The following is a 17922-nucleotide window of genomic DNA, read 5'->3' on the forward strand; positions in this document are numbered from 1 at the left end:
TTTTATCTTTATCGCACAGTTTATGGTTCCTTGTTGCTTAATTTGCAAAACAAATTTTTGGACACCATATCTCCATCAGTAGGATGGGTTGTTTTGTTAGCTTTCACCTATTACGTCTTTTTAACTACTCAAATAATTTACTTTTTTACTACTTTATGCAACATAAGTTACGATAGTGTCTTGCTCCCAGATTCTGTTAGCTCTCTGCTTAGCATTCTTCAGCCATCCTTTTCTGAAATTCTTTTCTATCGAAGTCAATATTTTTCTCTTGAGAATAAATCCTCATTGGTCAGTACCTATTATCTGATTCGTGGCAAAGGGCACTCGCTTCAGTTATATATTTTATTGTTAATTGCGTTTCACAAAAATTTTTGTTAAGAGATTCTGCTTTCATTAGTTCCTCATAGAACAAAACTCCCTCACTGAAAAGTAACTTTCCAGAAAAAAATTTCTTCATCTAGAAATAGAAAGCAACTCAGTGGGTTCTTCCCCATCATATAAATTAATAATGTATCTCATCCACGATTATTGTTTTTCACTGGTTGTAATAAGTTAACTAATTTTATATGTGCAAAATACAACAGTATCCTTTAAATAATTGTGATGTAAAATAATGACAGAACACGTAAATGAGAATTAAAATAATTTTGTGAATGATTTATACTAGACTAACTTGAGAATCAATACTACAGTTTTATCCTGCAGTCCCACTGTCAACAAAAACAAAATCCTCACAAATTGTGCCACAGTTTATCTCCAACAAGACATTTCCAACTTGAATTTTTCCAGAAATAGTAGAGATCTAACGAGGTAAGTTTAAAATATAGGAGAATTATATGGAAATTTAGTCGTATACACAATGGAAAAGTAGGAGACATATTATTGAACTAACCTAGCCTATACCTAGTGGAGTAGCGTAGCTACTACTAAGGTATAGGTACTTAGGTATTACCTAGCTACCTAGGCTAGGTACCCTAGTACTTAGGCTAAAATTCTTGTTCAGGAGGTAAAACCGCATAGAAAAACTGCAACTGCCATAGTCTAGGCAGCCGCGGAATAGTACCTAGCCTACTACCTTAGCTAGGTACCTAGTACTAGCCTACTAGGCTAGGTACCTACCTACCTATAGTAGTAGCTACGTACTTTAGCCAAGGTTAACATAACGTAGCATTTAGCTAGGTTAAGTTTTAAAAATCCTACACATCATAAAATAAAGCTTTTTTGGTTTTTTTTATTTAGGCTACCTAGCCTATTAGGGTATAGTAGATAACAATCGTTTTCTAGCCTAGTACCTAGGTAGTAGTCAGGGTTCTGATCTGTGGGTGGGCTAGGCTGGCCCATGATAGATAAGGAAACTGGACAGATACTACCAGGCTACCTACCTATTTCTACTAGGGGGAAACACCAGCAACTACCAACCTTTATCACGGTGGACAGGTCTTAGGGTAAAAAACCGTAGGGTACAGAGTGGACCATGTACGATCAGCTTGGACAATCCCAAAAAAAGTACATTATAACACGTCCTGACATCGGAGATGGGCATCAGTCGCGACTTGTTGTTGGTGAGAAACGGAGCTAAAGACCTCTACTCTCCTTGCGAAGTAAGTATTTTCTCAAAAGTTAGAAATTAAGGCCAAATTTTAAGATTTAAACAGAGGGTAGTGAAAACGGTGTCAAACGTAGTGCAAATCTCACCAAAACGCGTTCAACATTTTTATTTACAACTCGAAATATTTAGAAGATTGACGCCATCTCGATATTTACGGAGTCGCTTGTGTCAATAAACTAACCATTTCCTGTGATAAATCCGCACACCACTTGTACACACAGACGCTGGGGCGTTTCTTCATCACAACAATCGGAAAACTTTCCCTCACCGAGTAAACAACTGTTTTGTAGAAGAAGACGATGAAGAGTGCACTTCGATAATTTTTAAAATAAATAGTAAAACATCAATATTTTACATATTTATGATGATTAATTTGGAAATATTCGTTATTGAAAAAGTAACTCGATTCTGACTCAAATTTAATTAATTATTTTTTGGAATTAGAACGTTCTTTTAAGTCCTGTATTATGACGTCACGACATCTTGACTTTCGTACCTATTGTAAATAATTGCTTTACTCAACTTTCTTGTAGAACAGTTTACCAGTTATTCATGCAGATTATCAGCTCTTCATGTAATTGGTATAATCGTAATGCGCATATATATCTTTATTATATACTTTTTGGATATATGAAGATGTTTTACTGCCGGATTATCGCCGTAGTATGACGCAATCATTTTCGATCCCTGGGCCTCTGTTTTCGCACCATAAGAAATTATGGGGCTGAATTTGCAATGACCAGAAAGTTGTTAAAAGAGGAAAGTTAGCATTGAGGGGCATATGTTTTGATTGAAAAAAATACAAATTTATTCAATAGCTAGCTAGTAAAAAATACTTGATTACAAAAAACTTGATTGACAACTAAGCAGCATACCTACTATGGGTTTCAGAGACAGTGCAAGCACGTTTTTGGGCAATACCTATTTCTGTAACGAACACTCGTATCAGAACGAGATTTTGCTATAAAGCATTACACCCAGTGCCGTAATTTATAAGGGTATCGTGAATCACTAATCGTAAAGAATAATGACACTTGACCTTGTACCAAGAGACAAAAACTCCATTATCCAGAAATGGATACCAAAACGCGTAAAAAGCTCCACCTACCCTCCATCCCCCCCCTGCCACCCCTTTCCTTCTTCATTCCTTCGCTTCCTTCTCTCTCTCTCTCTCTCTGTCTGTTGCCAATCGGTATGTATTGACCCTCCAAACTGGGTATAAGACTAGTACACACAAAACGTTGAAATTTATGAAATTAGGCTATGTATTGAAAGTATATACGTATACATAAATATTAAAGCAATTTTATCATTATTGCATTACTATGACAACTAGAATTCATGGAAACAGTTTATAATAATGAATCGGCATATGTGTGGAGCCTCCACTAATGTGGCAACGATGATTTTGCCATTCTTAGCATGCAAGACAGAGATCGACTCCTTGAATTCTGCCGCGATCTGGGAATCGTAGTGAATTACGAGAAGTCAGATCTCGAGCCCAAGCAGAGGATGTAGTACCTGGGCATGCTGATCGACACGGTAGCAGGGCGAGTCTTCCCTGCAGATTCGCTGATCTGCAGGTTCAGGGAGGCAGCAAGACAGTTTCTGTCTCTACAGGAGCAACCAGCTCAGCATTGGCAGGTCGTGATCGGTCACCTGTCGTCTCTTGAGAAGCTAATCACGGGTGTCTTCACCTGCGGTCTCTTCAGTGGAGACTAAAGGAGTGTTGGTCACAGGCAAGGGACCCTCCCTTCTTTCCCGTGTCCCTCACGGAGGAGGTGAGGCAGGACCTAGCCTGGTGGCTGGACGACGGGAACCTCGTAAGAGGAGTGCCTCTTCGCACTCCCCCCCCCTCCCTCCCCCGGAGATGCTGCTCTTCTCGGACGCATCAACCGAGGGATGGGGCGCACACCTGGAGGAGTTGCTGATTGCAGGAGTGTGGGACCATCACGACAAGCACCTTCACATTAACGTCCTGGAACTCAAGCCAGCGTTCCTCGCTCTCCAAGAGTTCCGGGACTGCTTGATGGGACACTCGGTGGTGTTGATGTGCGACAACACCACGGTAGTGGCATATGTCAACAAACAAGGGGGCCTAGTGTCCCTCCGCTGCACCAGTTGACCTTGCAGGTGCACGAGTGGGCCGCGGCACACTCAGTAGAGCTGTTGGCCCGCTACATTCCAGGCAAGAGGAATGTGGTAGTCGACAAGCTCAGCCATCGGGATCAGGTGATAGGAACCAAATGGTCCTTGCATCCAGACGTGGTGGAAAGGCTCTTCAACCTGTTGGGGCGTCCAGTCGTGGATCTGTTCGCCACCTGGCACAACAGAAAACTCCAGATTTTCTACTCAGTTGTGCCGGACCCATGGGCAGCTGCAGAGGACGCTCTTCAACATCCGTGGGACAACCTCTTCGTCTACGCCGTTCCCCCGTTCTGTCTGATTCGCAAAGTGATCAGCAGGGCGCTGACCACCGCGAACCTTCGGATGATCCTGGTGGCGACCAAACGACCTCAGGCCGTTTGGTACATGGACCTGCTGGCTCTGCTTGCCAAAGTGCCGAGAGAGATTCCCCCCTGGCACAACTTCCTGTACCAGCCACACATAGAACGGTACCACCGGTCCATCGAGTCCTTGTGTCTTCACGGCTGGCTGTTATCCACCATCTCTTGCAAGCGAGAGGTTTTCTCGCAGCGCAGCAACAGAGATGGCTGGATACCTCAGACAGTCCTCTGCAGCTGTCTACCAGGGGAAGTGGTCCGTCTTCTGTGGATGGTGTCAGAGCCACTCTTCAGCAGGTAGCGGATTTCCTCGTCTTCCTTAGCCGAGAGAAGCTCCTCACCGTCTCTGCAGTTAAATGATACAGAGCCGTCCTGGCCCTAGTCCTTAAACTGCAAGGTGTGGACATCTCTTCTTTTGAGATCTCCCTCCTGATGAAGAGCTTCGAGAGGTCTTGCCCACCCAGGGAACTCAGGCCCCCAGGGGGGGATGTGACTCTCGTCCTTAGGAGTTTGACTCACAGACCCTTCGAGCCACTCTGAGAGTCGTCAGACAGGGGTCTGACCCTCAAGACCCTCTTCTTGCTGGCCCTGGCATCAGCGAAGAGAGTAGGGGAACTTCATGGTCTTTCCTTCGATGTCAAGCATTCCAGGGGATGGGGATCCGTGACGCTCAATTTCGTCCCAAACTTAGTAGCGAAGACTCATAATCCTTCGGTCCCTGACGACAGGTTCGAGTCCTTCACGATCCCCTCCCTGAAGGATTTCACCAATAATGATGTGGATGAGATGCTGCTTTTTCCTGTGAGGGCTCTACGGCGCTATCTGAAGAGAACTCGGCACCTCAGGCCTGAGTGTCGACGGCTCTTCGTTAGCACTGGGGTTACCAAGAAAGAAGTTTCCAAGAACATTCTTTCTTTCTGGCTGTGTGAGGTGATCAGGAGGGCGTACGAGACAGCTGGTAGAGACGACACCCGTACCCTTCGTCCGAGAGCCCACGAAGTCAGAGGTATTGGTCCAACCCTTGCGTTCCGCAAGAACTTCTCCCTGGCACAGGCTCTGAAGGCAGGGGTTTGGGCCAACCAGATCACCTTCACTTCATTCTACCTTCGGGATATGACCCACAGGTCCTTGGACACTTTTTCCATGGGACCCGTGGTGGCTGCTCAACAAGTTGTGTAGTCTACCCAGCACCTGAGTGGACAGAACAGCGTCGCATCCTTGCGTGACTGCATGAATGGACGAGTAAAAGAGTGTGACTGGCTTCTCTTCCTCCTTCATTCTTCTCCTCTACCTGTGGGCAGAGGGCCACGGTCGTCACTACGTTGAACAGGAGGCCGATGCAGGTAAGCTACACAACCGAGCTCCATTCTATCCCTCTCAGTAGGGATAGGAGTGTTAATCCACCACTCCTCGACAGGAGGGGGAGTAGAAGCCAACAAGAGACAAACCCATGACTTTATTTTGGCTCTTGAGGTAGGAACTAGTTCTTGCTTTTTGCTATTTATAAGAGGTACGCTTGCCTCCCTCTTATAAATCTGGTCCAGAAGTGTGACCACTGATCCTGCGGTGCACACCCCGATCAGCTGGGCAGAGGCTAGGATCCCTCCCTCTGCTCTTACGACCAGGGAGGGAATCCAAGGTAGGACGAACACCAGTCTGTTCATAAGACTTAGATTCCACCCACCAAGAAGTGAGTCTTCCTATTGTTAAAGGACCGAGGGTTTGTATATGTTTCGGAACAAATAACAGTTTGTCGGAAATTGTATTTTTCCTAACTATACAAACCTGAGGTCCTTTACATATAGTTCCACCTCATGCCACCCCTCACTCTGCGTCTCCTGGGCCTAAAGAGCTGACTGCCAACTGCCGGACAAGTAGTTAACTACCGAACCCCCTTGTTCGAAGCTTACGACCGGTTCAGCTGCCACTAAGTACCATCCTATTGTTGAAGGACCTCAGGTTTGTATAGTTAGGAAAAATATAATTTCCGACAAATTGTTATTTTTAGAAAAAGCATGTAGCCTACTTATATACCAAATCCAAAAAAGTTATTGCATCTTCAATCTCAGTAAATTTACATAAATATTTTTGTACATGAAAACTTACCCAGCAGATATATACTTAGCTATAGACTCGGTCGTCCCGACCAGAATTCAAACTCGCGGCACACGCGACAGGTAGGTCAGGTGATCCACCATTCCCGCCGCTGGGTGGCGGGATCCGGAACCATTCCCGTTTTCTAAGATAGATTTTCTCTGTCGCTGGAGCAAACAACATCATCTGTTGTTCGTTCCTCCTTTTTGGATTTCTACTCGTTTGCCGAGAATTTGGATTGGTTTTTTGGTTTTTTCTCTGGCTTGGCATACGCTTATTGTGGACTGTTTTTCGACTTTGATTTTGACTGCTCTTTCACGATGTCTGACGCTAAGGCTTCACCTATGTTTAGGGTTTGTAATAGGGAGGATTGTAAGGTTAGGCTGCCGAAGTCGGCGGTAGATCCTCATAGTATTTGCTCTAAATGTAGAGATAATGAATGTTCTTTTAATAACACCTGTATTGAGTGTGAGAATTTAACAGAGCTTGAGTGGAAGGAGTTATCTTCTTATGTTAGGAAACTTGAGAGGGATAGAATAAGGAAAGCTTCGGTTAGATCTTCTAGTAGATCTGGTTCTCTAGAACAAGATTTTCATAACTCTCCTGTTACTAACGATTTTCCCTTAGCCTCAGCTGCTTCTCCCGGTATGGAATCCAAGGATTCTTCCTCTGAAAGGGAAAATGTTAAAGCTTCTATCAAGAAACTGCAAGCTCAGTTACGAGCGTTAAACGAAGGTAAGAGTGGTGATAGTGATTTGTGCAGTGTCCCCAGTGCAGTGGAGGGGGCGTCTGACCGGTTCCTCATTGCTCCTAGGCCTAGACCTCTTTCAAACTCCCAGGACCAAGGGAGGAGGAATGTCGAAAGCCGCTGGGAGGATGCAGAACATCCCCAATGGTCAGGCGTCCCTTCGGCAGATCCTGATGTAGCGTCCCAGGCTGCCTTGGATAGCCGCAGAAAAGGCATCCTAAGGGAGTGCTTTTCGGCCTCGGATTCTTCCTCACCTAAACGAGGATGGAGTTCTGCCTCTCAATCTCGCCCTTTGAAGAGAGCCTGGAAGGCTCCTAAAGGAGACGCGGCTGATTCTAGCCCAGAGCGTTTTCCTGAGTATTGGCCCTCTAATCCTAAGAAGACAAGACAGGAGGAGTCCTCTCTTCAGGATCACACGAAGAAGTTCCTGATCAACCTACAGGAGCAGTTATCCTCTCTGGTAGGCTCCTTCTCTAAGGATTCGACAAGGAGGAAAGATGTTTCGCTTCCTGTTAAGAGTTCCTCTAAGCGCCCCTCTTCGGCTAGGAGAGAGCCCTCACACTCGCCAAGGCGTTTATCTCCTTCGTCTAGAGACTCTTTGGACAGGAGTTTTTCTCCTGACAGGCGATTCCTTTCGCCTTGTAGGCGCTCTTCCCCAAGAGAGAAGCGCCCTCCTTTAGACAAGGTTTCGAAACCTAACAGAAGCTCCTCTACTCATCGTCAGGAAGTGCGTAGCCTCTCTCCTTCTAGACGCCTAGAATCGAGGCAAGAACAAGATTGGAACCAGGAGTCAGTCAGGCTCAAGGAGTCTGTCAGACGCAAAGAAGGGCGCCAAGAGCCTTTCAAGCGCCAGGATTTAGGGCGCCAGGAGTCAGTTAGACGCCAAGAGTTAGGGCGCCAGGAGTCTTTTAGGCGTCAGGAGTCAGGGCGCCGGGATCCTCTCAAGCGCCCTGAATCAGGGCGCCAAGAGCCTATCAAACGCCAGGAGTCTTTGGGATCTCAGAGGGATAGGCATCAAGAGCCTAGTAGGCGCAAGAATGTTTTTGACTTCCAGGAGCCTCATTCTTCTTATAGGAATTTTTCTCCTCCTTCGACGGCAAATAGGAATTTGTCGAAGACTCAGCGCACTCCTTCTTGTGAAAGGAGTACTTCTCACGGGAAGAGCCCTATCACTTCCAAACGGTCTCCTTCAGTTGGGCCTTTGGAAGAAGTGTCGGACGACGAGAAGCCCTTAGATGTAGCAGTCTCAGACTACAAGAGGCTCTCACTGCTTCTTCTTAAGGAGTTCGGAGACTCCCTTCACCCTGCGGATCCTCCTTCACCAGAATCTCTTATGTCCAGTACCAGAACTCATAAGTCTTCATCGTTTGTTAAGATGCGCCCTGCACTATGCATGAAGAAGGCTTTAAAGACTTTTTCGGAATGGCTAACTTCGAGAAGGGAAGCTGGTAAAACAGTTTTTTCCTGTCCTCCTTCCAAGTTAACAGGAAAACCTGGGAGGTGGTACGAGACCAAAGAACCTATGGGATTAGGCCTCCCATCATCCGCAGACGCCGATTTTGCTTCTTTGGTAGACACATCCAGGAGGAAGTCTTTGCTTTCTGCGAAGGCAACTTGGGGCATGTGTGAATTAGATCATCTTCTTAAGGGCCTCTTCAAGACTTTAGAAGTCTTCAATTTTATGGACTGGGCCTTGGGAGCATTAGCTAAGAGAACCCAAGACACCGATTTCATTTCTATGGAAGAGCTTTCAAGTGTTCTAGCTTGCCTGGACAGAGCAGTTATGGATGGCTCAGTAGAAGTTGCCTCTCTGTTTGGAACAGGAGTGTTAAAGAAGAGATCGGTCTTTAGCTCTTTTCTAGCAAGAGCCGTATCACCTCTACAAAGATCCTCTCTTCTTTTCGCTCCTCTCTCATCACATCTGTTCCCGCAGGAGACTGTTAAGGAGGTAGCAAAATCCTTAACAGAGAAAGCAACCCAGGATCTTCTCACTCACTCTGCTAAGAAGTTTAGACCCGCTGTTCCTATTGAAAAAAGAGAGAAACTCTCTTTTGTGCAGCCCTTTCGAGGTACCTCCTCTTCTAGAACCCCTCTTAGAGGTCACAGACCAGAACGAAGGAGTAGGCCATCTAGAAGGTCCTTCGGGAAATCTAGATGAAAACAGAGAGTCCTCCAGACAACAGTAGGCGCCAGACTACTTCATTTTGCAAAAGTCTGGGCGCGAAAGGGAGCGAATTCATGGTCCCTCTCGATCCTGAAAAAAGGATACTTGATCCCCTTCAGGGAAAATCCTCCCTTGACGACAACTCCAAGGGAGTTATGTGCAAGATACTCAGATCCTTTCCGAAAGCTGGCTATTCTTCAGGCAGTGGAACAGATGATATCGAAAGAAGCAGTAGAACTGGTACAAGATCTCCAGTCTCCAGGATTTTACAATCGGTTTGTTCTTGGTACCAAAAGCAATCGGGAGGAGGGAGACCGGTGCTAGACGTCAGTGCTCTGAATTTCTTTGTGATGAAAAAGAAATTTTCGATGGAGACGTCTTCCTCTGTTCTGTCTGCTCTTCGTCCAGGGGACTGGATGGTGTCCTTGGACCTTCAAGATGCGTATTTCCATGTGCCAATTCATCCGGCATTGCGGAAATATCTAAGATTTATGTTTCAAGGGAGAGTATTTCAGTTCCGAGCGATGTGTTTCGGACTTTCAACTGCCCCTCAAGTCTTCACGGACATCATGAAGAACGTAGCTTATTGGCTACATCTGGAAGGCATCAGGATCTCATTATATCTAGACGATTGGCTAATAAGAGCCCAGTCGGAAAGGAGAAACAATGTCTGGAGGACCTTTACTTTACTCTGAACTTGACAAAGTCCCTGGGACTTTTAGTTAATCTCGAGAAATCCATGCTGACTCCCCAGCAAAGCATTGTCTATCTGGGGATTCAGATGGATTCTCGGGATTTTCTAGCGTTTCCGTCGCAGGAAAGAAGAGAACGCTGCTTGGAAAAGGTGGCAGTCTTACTAAGGAAAGAACATCGTTCCGCGAGGGAATGGATGAGTCTTCTGGGGACCCTCTCCTCGATGGAACAGTTCGTTTCCTTAGGAAGACTACACCTCAGACCCCTTCAATTTTATCTGAAGGAGAGATGGGATTGGAAGTCTCAAGAACTGGGAGAAACCTTTCCAATTTCGAAGAGAATCAAGGAGGATCTCCTGGTGGTTGATCCACAAAAGCTAAGCAAGGGGATCTCCCTTCACTTAAAGAACCCTCGCCTAACGTTATTTGCAGACGCCTCAGATTCGGGGTGGGGAGCGACCTTAGGTTCGAAGGAAGTGTCAGGCACTTGGGAAGGAGAACAAGTGTCCTGGCACATAAACAAGAAAGAACTAACAGCCATTCATCTGGATCTAGTTCATTTCGAGGAACAGTTCCTCAGGTCTGGTAGTTCAAATTCACTCGGACAATACAACAGCCCTTGCATATATAAAGAAACAGGGGGGGACGCATTCCTTCTCCCTGTACGAGTCAGCAAAGGATCTTCTGATATGGGCTCAGGAAAGGAAAGTTTCTCTTCTCACAAGGTTTGTGCAGGGAGAGAGAAATGTCCGGGCAGATCTGTTGAGCAGAAAAGACCAAGTCCTACCCACGGAATGGACGCTCAATCTTCAGGTTTGCCAACAACTTTGGCATCTGTGGGGAAGACCCAATATAGACCTGTTCGCGACCAACAAGAACTACAGGCTGGAAAATTATTGCTCCCCGATCTCGGATCCGCAGGCAGTAGCCGTAGACAGCTTTCTGCTAGATTGGACAGGTTTAGATACATACGCCTTCCCTCCTTTCAAGATAGTAGGGGAAGTATTGAGGAAGTTCGCCTGCTCAGAGGGAACAAAAATGACCCTAATCGCTCCCTTCTGGCCAGCTCTCGACTGTTTCACAGAGGTACTGGAGTGGATAGTAGATTTTCCAAGATCGCTTCCACTAAGGAGCGATCTTCTCAAACAGCCCCACTTCGACAGATTTCACAAGAACCTCCCCGCTCTAAGTCTGACTGCCTTCAGACTGTCGAAGGACTCGACAGAGCAAGGGGTTTTTCGCGCGAAGTTGCGAAGGCTATTGCAAGAGCCAGAAGAGTTTCCACCTCTAAGGTGTATCAGTCGAAGTGGGAGTTGTTTAGAAGATGGTGTAAGAGTAAGAAAATATCCTCTTCCAGTACCTCTGTAACTAAGATCGCTGATTTTCTTCTCTATTTGAGAAAGAGTTGTAACCTGGCAGTATCAACAGTGAAAGGCTGCAGAAGTATGCTGGCTTCAGTCTTTCGACATAGAGGTCTAGATCTTACAAACAATAAAGATCTTCATGACCTAATAAGGTCTTTCGAAACCACGAAAGACCAGAAGATTAAGAAACCTAGCTGGAACTTGGATGTGGTCCTTAAGTTCCTAATGTCAGAAAAGTTCGTACCTTCTCACACAGCTTCATTTAGAGACTTAACTAGAAAGTCCTTATTTCTATTCGCATTAGCAACAGCTAAGAGAGTTAGCGAGTTGCAAGCCTTGGAAGGTAAAGTTGGTTTTAGGAAGGATTCAGCGGTTTGCACCTTTAAACCACTTTTTCTAGTGAAGAACGAAAATCCCTCAAAACCATGGCCTAGAAGCTTTGAGGTAAAAGGACTTTCTTCAATAACAGGAAAAGAACTAGAGAGAACTTTGTGTCCAGTCAGGGCACTCAAGTTCTACCTGAAGAAAAAAGTTATTGGGAGGTACAGAAGAAAGTCTCTGGTGCTCAGTAAAAGATCCTAAAAGAACTATTTCTAAGAATGCCCTAACGTTCTTCATAAAGGATGTGATAAAGGAAGCTCACCTTACGTGCAATGAAGAGCACCTCAAGATTCTCAGAGTAAGAGCACATGAAGTGAGAGCCATAGCTACGTCAATGGCCTTTCACAAAACCTGGTCTCTTCAGACTCTGATAGAGTCAACGTTTTGGAGATGTAACTCTGTGTTCGCCTCCAATTATCTAAGAGACGTAAAAATTTCTTACGAAAAGTGCTTTGCTCTGGGAGCGTATGTTTCTGCGGATTCAGTGCTGGGAGAAGGAGCTGAGGCTAATCCTTCTTAACTTAGTTTAGTGTTAAAATTTTTCTTTCGGTTATTGGTGGTTGTTTTTATTGGTTGATTGTCAGAGGGAATAGGGGACCCTCTTGCAATTCATAGGTTATAACGAACATACTAACATGGTCAGGTGATCGGGATTGGCTTCAGTGCTCCTTGTGTTTACTTATAGAAACCTTAACTCTGTCATGTAAGAGGGATAGTCCCCATTGATATGACAAAAGTAAAGGCTCTACCATGTAAGTGGGTCAGCCCCCATTGGTACGATCCAGAGTAGGCTCTGTCGCGTAAGCGGGCTAGCCCCCATTGACACGATCCAAAGAGTTATTCAGCCATAGGTCCATACCTCGCTGGGACTCTTGAGGCAGGCAGACTCATAGACAGTAGTCATGAAGTCTTCAGCCCAATCAGGTAGGAACCATGGATTATTATATCCAAGAACATATGTTTTTTTTCCCTGTTTTTTATATATTTTATTATAATTATTATGATTATGTTTAAGCTGTCTCTTACCCTCCACCAAGGGTGCCAATCAGCTAAGTATTTATCTGCTGGGTAAGTTTTCATGTACAAAAATGATATTGTTAAGATACAATAAAGTTTTGTACATACTTACCTGGCAGATATATACGATTAATGGCCCACCCATCCTCCCCTCAGGAGACAGGTGGAAGAGAAAATCTGTCTTAGAAAACGGGAATGGTTCCGGATCCGCCACCACCCAGCGGCGGGAATGGTGGATCACCTGACCTACCTGTCACGTGTGCCGCGAGTTTTGAAATTCTGTCGGGACGACTGAGTCTATAGCTAAGTATATATCTGCCAGGTAAGTATGTACAAAACTTTATTGTATCTTAACAATATCATTTTACAATAAATGTACTCAGAATTTGTTGCTAATTTTAGTTTAGTAGATCTAAGCCGGTATTCTGTGGCGATGTATTGGCCACCCTCTCTTGGAACGCGGACACTTCCTGAAAAAGCACTTGACCTGAAAAAGCACTTGAATTATACCATTATTTTGTAATTTAGGAGAAAACACTTTCTTTGAGAGGAGTGTAGAGGTCTTGGTATGCTGCCTGGATAGGCCACAACTCTTGACATGCTCATGGCAGCAAATTCAAGTACTTTTTCAGGAAGATGGCCGTTATGTTGCTGCTTGGTCATTTACCCTACCTGTTTTGATAGGTTGTGAGCTGTGAGCTGTACAGTGGTACCTCAAGATACGAAATTAATCCATTCCGAGGCGGCCTTCGTATCATGAGCTTTTCTTATCTTGGACCGCATTTTACATGTAAAATGGCTAATCCGTTCCAAGCCCTCCAAAAACACCCCAGTAAATTTCATAATACACTAAAGCTAAATTGACCTATAAACAATGAAATACTGCAACAATTTGGACCATTCAATACCTAACTTAATAACGTACTGCTAATTACCTGCAAATAAAGTGTATTTGTGTACATGGTATACAAGAAATACTGTACGTATGTAGTAAAATGTGGAAGCTTACCTTTCGAGTGAGGCTATCTCTGAAAGTGGCAACAGAGGAGGAGGACAAACGGCAGATACGTACGTACGTACACTTAACTTTATGAAACACATAAAAAAATGTAAGGAATACATACATAAACTAAAATTTACGAAACACATTAACAAAACTGTAACACTTAACTTACAAAAATCTAAAATAAAAAAATTTTTTTTTTCTTTTTTTATTTATTTATTTTTTTTTTTTACTTTTTTATACTTTACGTAAGTTTTTTTTTTTTCTTTTTTTCTTTTTTTTATTTATTTATTTTATTTATTTTTTACTTTTTTATACTTTACGTAAGTTTTTTTTTTTTTTTTTTTTTTTTTTTTTTTACTTTATCACCATTTTCAACTTTCTGTTTGTTCATGACACTTACCTGCCAGATATATATATATAGCTGTATTCTTTGACGTTCGACAAAATTTCAAAACTCCCGGCACACGCAGTGGTCGGCCAGTTGGTTAGTACCCATTCCCGCCGCTGGGAGGCGGGCGTCAGGAACCATTCCCATTTTCTATTCAGATTTTTCTCTGTCGCGGTAGTGTAAACACCTGTTTCCATTACCTCCGCTTAGGATTTTCGAAACTTCTTTGGTCACTTACGCTATTGTGGTTTGGATTTGGATTTGGCTTGGATTGTTCTTGAATCGTGATGTCTGGATCTAGTTCTACTAGTTTCAGGGTGTGCGGTGTGAAAGAGTGTAGGGTTAGGCTACTGAAAGCCTCGGTAGACCCTCACACAGTGTGCATGAATTGTAGAGGGCATGTTTGCTTATTGGATGATAGGTGTAAAGAATGTGAGGTTCTGACTAATATTGAATGGAAGGCGTATAAGTCTTATGTACGTAAACTTGAACGTGACAGAATCAGGAGGTCTTCCTCCAGGAGTGCTTCTGTCAAAAGTCGCGGTGATAAAACACCGCAGTCTAACATAAATGTAGAGTCTGCTGCGCCTAATTCTGTTATTTTGCCTTCAGGCAATGAAGTGATTGCTGAAAGTAACGCCCTTACTACAATTATGGAGTCGATTCGGAACCTGGAATCAAAAGTGCTCGCGCTCCAAACTAATGTGCAAAAGTGCAGTGATAGTGATAGTGTTGTGGAGGGGGCGTCAAACCGGTCCTATAGCGCCTCCGGGCTGAGACCTCTGTCGGACTCCCAGGACATAGGGAATGGACATGTCGTAAGCCGAAGAAGGGTTACGGGAACTAAACACCGGTCTGGCGTCCCTTCGGCAGTACCTGAAGACGATTCCCAGGCTGCCAAAGATCGTGCGTGGGCTCAAATATTGAAAGAATGTTTCTCTTCCTCCGAGACGTCTTCTCCTCAACGAGGATGGGTCTCTCGGAGGGCCTCTCAAGACGAGAGTGGTAAGGACGTAAGACGTCGCACAGGCGGCCATCGTCTTTCCCGCCCTCTTAATAGAGGATTTAGAGAAGAGGACGCTTTATCAGAAGATCAGGAACGTCCTCCTACGCGGCTTCCGCTTATTTCTTCTCTGGAAGACTTTGAAGACAGTATCCCGCAGAAGAGGGTTAGGACTTCTTGTGAAAAGGAGGTAGTTTTATTCTCCAATCTACCTGATTAGTCCTGAGAGAAAGAAGAGGGCGTCCCCTCGCCCATCGTCTTCTCACTGAATAAGTCCTTCGTATGAATCTTCCCCGTCTAAGGAGACCCTACTGGCGATGCATCAACAATTGTCTGCATTTTTCGCTAAAAGAGAGTCAAGATCTCGTCATCGTAAGAAGGATCTATGGTTGCCTGTCAAGAAATCCAGATGTTCTCCTTCTTCCTCTCCTCGTTCTTCTCCCTCTCCTGTTTCGTCACCTTCTAGATCTCGACGACTAGTTGTCGCACAGGCGGCCGTCGCCTTTGGCAGGAGTTGGAGAACGATCAGAGGACTCGCTTCGGCAATGTTCGGCCGGAGGAAGATAATGTTGATAATCGAGAATGTAGGGAGAGTCTCCAGCGCCATAGAACTTTTAGAGAAACTTCTGTCAAGGTTTCTACTCGGCGGGACACTCCTCCAGAAGCAATTAAGTGTCGAGACACTCGGCAAGAATCCCGTAAAGACCCTTCTCATCACGCTCGTCCTGCGGTCTTTCAAGAAACCGCTCAGAACGTAAGATTTAGGTATCGAGAAGCTTCTAAGGACTACGTTGATGGCGCACGGCAGTCTACTTATAAGGTCGCTCCTCAACAGGTGCGCAAAGGCTTAGTTAGAGAAACTTGACGTCTTACTCATCGTGAAACTGTTCAGGACGCTCGTGAGGACGCTTCGCTGGATGCTCGGTATCACAAGCATCGGGTTACTCGACAAGAAACTCACGATGCAGATTCTGAAGACGCTAAACATCCTAGACGTCATGACGCTATACGGCATGATTTTAAGAAGACTTTGCTAAACGCTCGACGTCCTTCAAGTCAGGACGCTTGCCAGGAGGAAGATAAAGACGCTCATGAGTATGCGTTTGAGGATGCTAGGCGTCCTAAAAGTCGGGACGCTTGCAGAAATACGAGGCAGGACGCTCCTCAGACGAGTGAGCGATCGGCTCTTCAAGAATTTAGACAAAAGCCTCGTTTGGACTCTCATCAAGAGAGAGTTCTCTAGGACGCACCTCATGACGTTCCTTTAAAGGAACTTGATAGAAATTCGACGCTGATAGGAGAACATACTCTAATTTCCTCTTCGAAAATTCTTCAGGGAAATAAGAGTTTAGTCTCTTCTCGCTCGAAACAGGACACCTCTGCTGTTCCTTTGGAAGAAGAAGATTCAACTGACCCTGGTCCTGAGGATGAGGAAGAGTCTTCAGCCTCATCTTCTTCAGATTATAAAACCCTGACTCACCTTTTGAAAGACTTGTTTCCTAATAAGTTTCAAGCTCCGGTTCCTCTCTCTCCGCCTTCCCAACTATCTTCATCGAAGGCAAGGAAGACGCCAGGATTTGTGAAGATGGCCACGTCACTCTCCACAAAAAGGGCGTTCAAAAGGATCCACAATTGGATGGAATCCAAGAAGGCGAAGGGCAAGACTTCATTTGCTCTTCCCCCCGCAAAACTTAGTGGTAGAGGAGGAATCTGGTATGAAACGGAGGAGGAAGCAGGTTTGAGGATCCCTGCCTCCGCTCAAGGTGATTTCTCTAATTTGGTGGATGCGCCGAGAAGATCTTACCTTCCGTCAGCAAAAGTATCCTGGACGATGACGGAAACAGACCATCATCTTAAGGGTATTTACAGGACACTGGAAGTTTTTAACTTCCTTGACTGGTGTCTGGGAGTCTTAGATATGCAGTCTAGAAGTCCAGACTCTATTTCTTTAGAGGAATTATCTAGTATTTTGTCATGTATGAACAAAACAGTAAGAGATGGCTCCGACGAGGCATCACATTTTGTGTCGGGAGTCCTTAAGAAACGTGCGCTTTACTGCAGCTTTACATCGAAATCAGTATCGCCCGCACAGAAAGCAGAACTGTTGTTCGCCCCCTTTTCGGCTCATCTTTTTCCTCAATCAATGATAAAAGATCTATCAGTGAATCTTCAAGAAAAAGCAACGCAGGACCTATTATCTCAATCCTCAAAACGTCCTGCTGCCCATCCCTCTTCCCGGACTACACAAGTTTCCAGGAAGAATTTTAAGCCCTTTCGTGGCAGAGCTCCCTCGAGAGCCTCCACTTGGGGGAGGACCTTCCCTAGAGGCAGAGCCCCATCAAAGTCTAGGGGAAAGAAATGACTTATCTACCCTTCAGACACCGGTCGGAGCGAGACTCGCTCTCTTCGCAGAAGCATGGAGGATAAGAGGAGCGAACAGTTGGTCACTCGAAGTTATCGAGAACAGTTACAAGATCCCGTTCCTCTCAAGACCTCCATTAAGCACGGAACCAGTAGATCTGTCGCCATCTTACCAGACTTCGAAACAACAGATCCTGCTAGATCTTTTGGATCAAATTTTAGAGAAGAGAGCGGTAGAGCGGGTTCTATCATTGAATTCCCTGGGCTTTTACAACAGGTTACGTATGTTGGGGAATGAAAGATAAAGTTTCTTTGAACAGAATATATTTTATAAACATGCATTGTTCCGATACGTAATACAAACCCTCGGTCCTTTAACAATAGGAAGTAGCTAGCGGCAGCTGGAACGGTCGTAAGCTTCGAACAAGGGGAGAACGGTAGTTAACTGCTTGTCCGATCGTCGCGCGCCGCGCGACTGGGAGGTAAACAAATCACTTTTGCTTTCGGCCGTGTGTGGGAAGGACGTGCTCGTCATCGCTCTGCCCGCTTGTCGTTTGCTTTGAGTTTGAGTATTTGCCCTCTCTTTCTGTA

General features: G+C 45.0%; 1 protein-coding gene across 1 annotated transcript in view; it reads left to right on the top strand.

Annotated features, from left to right (window-relative positions):
* The first annotated feature begins 656 nt into the window (after positions 1-656).
* LOC135203105 (pre-mRNA-splicing factor 18-like) overlaps positions 657-17922 on the top strand; it is a 47933-nt gene continuing 30667 nt past the window's right edge. The window contains exon 1 of the mRNA XM_064232736.1: positions 657-810. The gene's annotated coding sequence lies outside the window, so the exon portion shown is untranslated. The remainder of the gene's footprint in view (positions 811-17922) is intronic.

Source organism: Macrobrachium nipponense, chromosome 33, assembly GCF_015104395.2.
Source record: "Macrobrachium nipponense isolate FS-2020 chromosome 33, ASM1510439v2, whole genome shotgun sequence".
NCBI lineage: Eukaryota > Metazoa > Arthropoda > Malacostraca > Decapoda > Palaemonidae > Macrobrachium > Macrobrachium nipponense.